The sequence below is a fragment of the Panthera onca genome, chromosome C2 (assembly GCF_046562875.1).
Source record: "Panthera onca isolate mPanOnc1 chromosome C2, mPanOnc1 haplotype 2, whole genome shotgun sequence".
Taxonomy (NCBI): domain Eukaryota; kingdom Metazoa; phylum Chordata; class Mammalia; order Carnivora; family Felidae; genus Panthera; species Panthera onca.
The window spans coordinates 67,183,857-67,193,121 of record NC_138347.1 but is presented as its reverse complement, the minus strand read 5'-3'; the positions used below and the strand labels follow the sequence as shown (position 1 = coordinate 67,193,121).

Genomic DNA, 9,265 nt, shown 5'->3' with positions numbered 1-9,265 from the left:
ATTTTCATTAGATTTATATTAGGCCTCATTCTGTTCTTCATATTTTTCAACTGCTGTTATTTCCTTAACTTTCTGAACTGCAGCTTGTTTAGCCATAAGGATAAAAGTCTGATATATGTATTTTATTACTCTTGCTGCTGCTATTTGTTGACCCTTAATTTGTATTTTCCGTGGTGCTTTACCCACCCACCCTGGCCACCATCTTCCTTAAATAGACTGAAGTCTTATACATCCATTTGTTCTCTTATTCACTCATGAATCACTTATCTCCCACCCTGTTTATTTATTTTACTGAGTTCTAATTGACCTATAACATTATATTAGTTTCAGGTATATAAAAGAATGATTCAATATTGTATATATTGCACAATAAGTCTAGTTAATATCTGTCACAATAAATAGTTACAATTTTTTCTTGAGCTAAGAACTTTTATGATTTATTGTCTTAGCAACATTTAAATACATAATGTAGTGTTATTGACCCTGGCCCTTCCCACCCCTCCTGTCAGCTAGCCCAGAATGCATAGGTCTTAAACTAAGCCATAGATTTAGAAACAAAAGATCAGATTCACACTCTGTATTCTACCAAATAAAGAAGATGGAAGCTTACCACATGACAAAAGAGATATACCCTAAGTAAAGCACAAAAACAAAACAATGGACAATAGGAAGGAAAAAACTTAGGCATTAAAGAATCAACTCAGGAAATGGGACGATAATTGACAGGTGTTCCAAAAAGAGCACAGTTGAGAGAAATCTCACAATTTATCCCAATACCACTCTCAAGTTTTCTCTTGTTCTCTCTTGTTATATCTCACTTTCTTTTAAAATGTCTCTCAGTCATCCATGTCTACTAATTTGTTATTTCTGTCATTCTCTTGCCATTCTTATCATTCTTGTCATTCCTCTTCTTTCTTCTTTCTCTTTCTGAATTTCTTTCAAAAACGCAATTTCTTTCTCTTATACTTTTACTTTCCCAATTTTTCTCTTTCTCAAATTCTCACTAATTCTCACATTTTGACAATATCCTAGTTTCTGAACTCTCTATTTCTCAACATTTTTCTCAAAATGAACTCAATTTCTGTTCATCTCCAACAGTCTTTCTTAATCTATCTTTTTCATCTTTCTTACTAATTCTGCTATCCAGTTTCTTTCCTCTGTTATACTCATGCTCTCTTTAACTTTCTTGGTATTTCTATATTTCTTTTAGTACTTTTTCTTAATGTCTCAATATTCTTGATCCCTCAGTCTTTCTCAGGAACTTTTTTTTCAAAATATTTTCCTCAAACTCTTATTTACTCTCTTTTTTCCTTTTTCACAAAAGACAGAAAAAGTTTCAAACTCATGAAGATTCTGTAATGTGAACAGAAGGCAGACCGGCTAAGGCCCTGGGTCCCCCAAAATTCACTATTGTGAGTTTCCTGTTTTATGTTGTTCTGCTTTACATATACCAAAGGGACACTGGAAAAGTCAGCAAACCCAAAATTCAATGGGCACAGACAAAAAAAAATGCCCCCCAAAATCTGCTCTTCTGTTGAAGGACCAGGAAAAGGGGCAGCCAAGCAAGGCAGACTTTTAGACAATATGCGCTGTACAGAGAAACTCCAGTCCCACATTTACCCTGGCCAGCAAAGGCTGAGTGAATAGCCTAGACATCCACCTTTGCCACACTGTAAAAATGTATTCACTGTCCAGGTTCTTTTCACCTGGGAGGTCTCATAGAAGGCTGAGTTGGGAGCCAGGATTTCCATCTCTGTAGGGTGGTAATGAGCACCTCTCGTCTCATACAGTGTCAGTTGAGACCAAGTGGGGAGCATGGAGTTCCAACCCTATCTACTGTTAATGCAGTGTTCCTCCTTCTCTTTGCTGGGGTGGCAATAGATCAGGCTTAGTAGAGAGTGAAGACTTTCATGACTTCTCAGCAGTAGCAATCCCTCTTCTAACCCCACTCAAAAGGTGTCCCCCAGTGGAGGCCACATGGGGAACAGTAATGAGGTGTCCCTCCCCTTCTTATCCAGGGTAGAATTAACAGAGGCCTACCGGGGAGCCTAATCTTCCACTTCCACTTTGCTGTAATGAGTCCCTTTCCTCCCTTCTCCATGCCCCTTTTCCCAGTGTCAAGGGAGGCTGAGTGGAAAACTTGGACTTCCATCCCCACCTGATAGTACTAAGGTGGTATCCCCTTCACCCACCAGATTGGTGTCAGAGGAAGCATGCTAAAACACATGATTTAAATAAGATCCTAAGTCTTATAACACAATGCACAAAATGTCCAAGTTTCAAGTGAAAATCATGTCTTACCAAGAACCATGGAGAGCTCATACTAAGTGAGACAATCAACAAATGCTAACACTGAGATGACATGGTGTCCAATTATCTGACAAGAATTTTAAAGCAACCATCAGAAAAATTCTTCAACAAGTAATTACAAATACTCTTGAGACAAATGAAAACATATATAAAATTTCAGGAAGGAAATAAGAAGACTAAAAAAAAGAAATAAAGATATAAAAAAGAACAAAACGAAAAAATTAGAACCAAAATATATAACCAAAAAGGGGAAAAAACCCCTCAATGGATAGGCTCAATAGCAAAATGGAAAGGACAGAGGCAAGACTCAGTAAATTTGAACAATAAAAGCTATGCAATCTCAACAACAGAGAGAAAATAGCCTGGAAAAAATGAACAGAACCTTAGGGACTTGTGGGACAAAAAGAGATCTAATATTTGTGTCATCAGAGTCCCAGAGGTAGAAGATTGCAGAGGGCTGAAACATATTTAAATAATAATAATAATAATAATGACTAAAAATTTCTAGCATTTGTCAAAAACCATAAGCCTGCAGGTTGAAAAATCTGACCAAAACTTAAATGGATTAAATCCAAAGCAATTAGTGCAAAGACATATTATAGTCTTCTGAAAACCAAAGACAGATTTGGTCTTGAAAGCAGTCAGAGAGAAATGACACATTACTGATGGGAAAAACAATTCAAATGACAGTGTATTTCTCATCAGCATCCATGAAGGGTGGAAGGAAATAACAAAATATTTTTCAAGTGCTAGAAGAATGGTTAAGCCACAATTCTATATCCAATGAAAATATATTTAAGGAATGAAGGGGGAATTAAAGACATTCACACATGAGGTAAATCTAAGAGCATGTGTCACCAGCAGGTCTACCCTCAAAAGAATGGCTAAAGAAAGCTCTGTAAACAAAAAGGAAATGAAAAAAAGAAGGACTCTGGGAACATTTAGAAGAAAGAAAGAACACAGAAATAAAAATATGGGTAAACACAATACATTTCCCTTATCTTCTTGAGTTTGTTTGATGGTTGAAGCAAAAATTGTAATAGTCTTCAGTATAGTTCTCAATGAATATGGAGAAAATAATTAATACAATTATATTATAAATGGGGAAGGGTAAAGGGACATAAAGGGGTTAAAGCTTCTACAATTCACTCAAAATATCAATACCAGTTGACTTTGATAAGATATATCTATATTACATAATAATATATTAAGAAATTATATAATGTATATAATTAATGATTATACATATAATTTATATGTAATATACAAATATACAATATTACAATGCAATATGATAAAGTAACTTCAAGTGTAATTATACAAGTATAATAAAATAAAATAAAAGGATGAAAAAGATAAGATGCAAACATTAATCAAAAGAAAGCTGGAGCGCCTATCTTAATATTAGACAAAGTACAGAGCAAAACAAATTACCAAGGACAGAGAAGTACATTACATAATGATATGGTCAGTCTACTAAGAAGAACGAACCATCCTAAATGTGTATGCACCAAACAACAAATATGTGAAACAAAAACTGATAGAACTGAAAGGAAAAATAGACAAAACCACAATTATAGTTGGAGACTTAAATGTCTCTCCCTCAATAATTAATAGAACTAGATGAGATGAATAGCTCCCTCAAAAAATTGCAGTGAAGATTTAGGGAAGGAATGCCTGAAGCCTTCAGTAGTCACCAGCAGGGTACATAGAGTCAATCGTAATAGACATAATCTGTGACTCTATGGAGATTATATCTAGTGGGGAAGACAATTAATTATACAGTTATTTTGGAGTAATAAGAAAATTCAGGTACTATTGGAGTCAGAAAAGGCTTCTTTTTGAGGAAGAATCATTAAGCCAACCTCTGAAGAGTAACTAGAAACTCTCTGAGTGAAGAAATGGATAAAAGTGCTTTAGGGAAAGGGAATAGCATTCAGCTATCCAAGGTTGAGAAAACTTGCTCATCAAAAATAATAGTGAATCTGAATATTACAAGTTGTCTTTGTTTCAAAAGGCGAGCCTTCTCATTGATTCTAGGATTTTCTATGTTAAATATACCTCAGAGGAAGATTAATAATATCTATCAATTACTGGATGCTAATTACATGCCAAGTGTGATGCTAAGCACTTTATATGTAATATAATTCTTACCACAAGCTGTGATATAGGCATTTTTATCAGTTCAATTTTAAAAAAGGAAAACGGGTTAAAAAAAGTTAATTTTACCTAAGGTAAAAATGCTAGAAAATGGTGGCTCTGGGGTTCAAACCTAAGTCTGCCATCTACTGTGCCTCTAGTTTGGTGAACTGGAGTTCAGGGAAGCTTACCTGCCTGGCCTGCTGTGTTGGGCTGAGCCATATACTTTTCATATGTTGACTAAGGGACATTTTACCTTCTGTTATGGACTGAATGTATCCCCTCCAAACTCATTTGTTGAAATCCTAGCCTTCACGAGGGTGGAGCCCTCATGAATGGAATTAATACCCAAATAAAAAGGGCCCCAGAGAGATCTCTCTCTTTCTTTCTGCTATTTGAGGATACAACAAGCAGCATTCTGCAACCCAGAAGAGGGCTCTCACCAGAACCCAAACATGCTGGCACCCTGATCTTGAACTTCCGGTATCCAGAACTGTGAGAAAAATTTATGTTATCCCTGTGTTTTGTTATAGCAGCCTGAACTGGCTAAAACACCTACACCTCAATGATATGTCACTTGCCTTAGAGAATGGTCCAATCCAGGTCATATGCTCCAGAGATTTTCCAGTATGTTCTGAGTCTGGCAGATAATGAGATACTCATGACACCATTGAACCAAAATAAACAGTCTTACTTTACCCTTGCAGGTGAGGTGATATAGGAGAGGAATGTCTGTGTCCTTGTCCTTTAGAGTTACCATTGACGTAACCCAGGATGTGCACACCATCAAAATGGGCGGTGAAGATGTGATCTTTGTAAGTTGGTCCCACTTTAGAGAAGAAAGATGGAATCTTGAAATATATTTATTTACCAATTCATGCTCAAAAGATTGTCTAATCTATATAAAAATTACACTTGAGGACAACTGTGAATCGCTTTAAGGGCCATTTTATTAACATGAGAATTATAGGTAACTGTAAGGTCCCCTTTATCATAAAGGAAGTCTTTCCATGGAGGATTCCGAGTTTATTAAAGATAAATTTTTTCCTTGCATTATGCATAAGGGTATACTATCTTCATAGTGATCAAATGTATACAGGAAGAGAAGGGTAGAAAGGCAAATAAAGTGAAAATGAGGAGAGATAATTAGGGAAAGAGGCAATGGGGAAATGCAAAAAGAAGACAGGAACACAAATTCAACCCAAATAGGCCTGCATCCTCTACCCTACACCAAAGCAGCTGGCTATAAGCAAGTCTCCACTCATTCTTCCTGTTTGTTGCTGTTGATTTGGGGGAAGATTTCATCTAAATAAGAAAAAGGGTGGGGTTGAGAGTATAAAAGAAAAAAATAAAGTCACATCTAGAGAAATCCTCAGAATCAAAAAGCTGATTTTTAAGAAGAATGACGGTGCAATCGTGATTGGGATTGCATTGAATATGTAGATTGCTTTGGGTAGTATTGACGTTTTAACAATATTTATTCTTCCAATCCATGAGCATGGAATGTTTTTCCATTTCTTTGTGTCTTCTTCAATTTCCTTCATAAGTTTTCTATAGTTTTCAGCATACAGATCTTTTATATCTTTGGTTAGGTTTATTCCTGGGTATTTTATGGTTGTTGGTGGAATTGTAAATGGGGTCAATTTCTTGATTTCTCTTTCTGTAGCTTCATTATTGGTGTATAAAATACAACCAATATTTGTACCCTGTGAATTTCCTGAATTCATGTATCAGTTCTAGCAGCCTTTTGGTGGAGTCTTTCTTTTGGGTTTTCCAAATAAATCCAGTGAAGAAATGGGCAAAAGACACGAATAGACACTTTTCCAAAGAAGACATCTAGATGGCCAACAGACACATGAAAAGATGCTCAATGTCATTCATCATCAGGGAAATCCAAATCAAAACCACACTGAGATATCATCTCATACTAGCCAGAGTGACTAAAATTAACAACTCAGGAAATGACAGATGTTGGAGAGAATGTGGAGAAAGGGAACCCTCTTGCACTGTTGGTGGGAATGCAAACTGGTACAGCCACTCTGGAAAACAGTGTGGAGTTTCCTTAAAAAATTAAAACTAGAACTACCCTATGACCCAGCAATAGCACTACTAGGAATTTATCCAAAGAATGCAGGAGTGCTGATTCATAGGGGCACATGTACCCCAATGTTTATAGCAGCACTTCCAACAATAGCCAAATTATGGAAAGAGCCTAAATGTCCATCGGCTGTGGTTTATATATACAATGGAGTACTACTTGGCAATGAGAAAGAATGAAACCCTGCTATTTGCAGCAACATGGATGTAATTGGAGGGTATTATGCTAAGTGAAAGAAGTCAGTCAGAGAAAGACAGATATGTTTTCACTCATATTTGGATCTTGAGAAACTTAACAGAAGGGAAGGGGAAAAATAGTTACAAACAGAGGGAGGGAGGCAAACCATAAGAGACTCTTAAATACAGAGAACAAACTGAGGGTTGATGTGGGTGGGGGAGAAGGGAAAATGGGTGATGGGCATTGAGGACGGCACTTGTTGGGATGAGCACTGGGTGTTGTATGTAAGCAATGAACCATGGGAATCTACCCCCAACACCAAGAGCACACTTTACACACTGTATGTTAGCCAATTTAACAATAAGTTATATTAAAAAATAAAAAATAAATTAAAAGTTTGCAGGCAAAAAAAAAAAAAAAGGCTGATTTTAAAACTGTACACTCAGAGACTCAAGTGGTAGCCCTGGGGTGTTAGCTTAGGTATGATCTGACTCCCCCCACCCCAACCAAACCAATCAGGAGCTTGATCCACCAGGGTTCCTTTTGGTAACTTTTCCCCGGCAGAGTACTCACCCCTTTCCCCATCTAATCAAAGGCTATTTCTACTCCAAAAATCACATCCTTAGGATTCCTAGTTTTACTCCTTATCCCTCTTCCTTACAGTGTCTGCTTGGTATTTACTACATAAGCAATCGATAGTATTGCCATGTGAGAAGTGGGAGAACAGCCTACATGTAAATTTGGAAGTTATAGGTTCGTGTTCTTGCGTATTTCTGTAATTCAATTTCCTTCAGGCATTCACAGTTTCATTTTACTATCTTTAAGTTGGCTTTCTGATGTTTTAACCTAGACCTTTGAAGTTATTTCAATTTTGCTTCCGACCCCATGCATAAGCGAGCTATTTCTACTAGTTCTTTGGACACTGTGGAGAAATAGGTCTTTTTCAGAGTTTCTTGTTCAGCTAAGCCTCTTATTAAACCTTCACAGAAGCTACCTGAATTCAAGTCTGCAGCACCCCTTGGATTATACCAGGGGTTCTCAATTCCAGCAACATTTTAAGAACACCTGGGGGAGCTTTTAAGGTTCTATCCCAGACCAATTACATCAGAGTCTTTAGGCATAGGATAATAGTTCTAAAGCTCCCCAGGGGATACTAATGTGCAGCCACTGCCCTTGTCCAGTTGAGAACCACTGCACTTCAAATAGAAAATCCTCTTAATTAGCATCTCCTTTAGTCTGAGCACATTAGCTCCAATTAGCACCACTTGCATCCCATTTCTGATCTTGGATATTTTCTGGTTCCTCCTTTTTTTTGCAAATCACTTCCATCCACATGAGAAGCACAGAATTTATTCAGTTTGGGTAGATGACTTTGTTTTAATTAACTCACAAATGTAGTTTGCATAAATTTTATTTTTCTATATAACCTCTGCAATTTCAATGGAAAAATCACTTTATTATTTGTACAGGCTAAAATAATCAGATGACATATTTGAATGTATATCAATTGTCATTTGAGTTTCCTTTGCTTTTGTTTTCAGAAATATTAGGCTGAACAAGAAACCACTTCTAGTGTAGCACACTTCTTAAAATTGTGGATGTTATATAAGAAATATATTTAATAAAATTCCTGAGTAAAATTGTAAAAATCAGAGAATTCCTTGTAGGACATAAATGTCAATCAAATACTCAAACATTCTAAATGAGCAAATGAAACTCTAGAACCAAAGTTTTCCATAGTGGTGTCTGCTGATCCATGGTGATCTAGAGTGTGGATTTTAATGGATTATGTATTCTGGGATAGGAGTCTGGGGCTCCTAACAGGTGAGAGATAAGGTCTAAGAAAATAAAGTCAAAACCCAAGAAGCAGCACCCTTAGTAAGTAAAGGAGAGAAATGTCTGATCTGCAGATTGATATGGTGAGGATGGAAGTCTGTCCAAATCTGGCTCTGAGTGTCTAACATCATTCTCCTACTTCCATATATTTAAAAAAAAAAAATCAACCGAGAAATTAAGTTTAAAGTGGTCCAGAATTGGATGTCTCCCAGAAACTGCCAGAAATATGTGCAGATGTTTTTTTTTTTTTTTTCTGGGAGATTTTATTTATTTTTTATTTGTTGTAAATAAAATCTATACCACACGGGGGGCTTGAATTTATGACTCTGAGATCAAGAGTCCCATGTTCTACTGACTGAGACACCCAGGCATTCCCTGTGGAAGATTTTAACTCAGACCTGGAAGAATTACCACAAATAAAAATCCTAAGGAACACAAGCTCAGATGCAATTAAAAGACAGATGGGAAATACTTCTGGTGTATTAACATTATTACAATACCTGTTAGCACAAAAAATTTTTTTAAATATTTAAAAAAATAGTTTTGAGAAGTAGCTTTCTTTTTTAAGATTTTTTTTAAAAATTAGAAACAGTTGTTGAATGTTTGAAAATTTGAAAATATTCTCTAAGCTTTTTACTGGGATGACATGAACTATTTCTTGCATTTCCTTCCTAATTATTTTCCTCATTTGATCATAGTTCATAT

At 36.2% G+C, this 9,265-nt stretch overlaps 1 protein-coding gene across 2 annotated transcripts in view; it reads left to right on the top strand.

The window, feature by feature from the left end:
- The first annotated feature begins 8,450 nt into the window (after positions 1-8,450).
- POLQ (DNA polymerase theta) overlaps positions 8,451-9,265 on the top strand; it is a 121,905-nt gene continuing 121,090 nt past the window's right edge. For both annotated transcript variants that reach the window (XM_078453056.2, XM_078453057.2), the window contains exon 1: positions 8,451-8,548. The gene's annotated coding sequence lies outside the window, so the exon portion shown is untranslated. The remainder of the gene's footprint in view (positions 8,549-9,265) is intronic.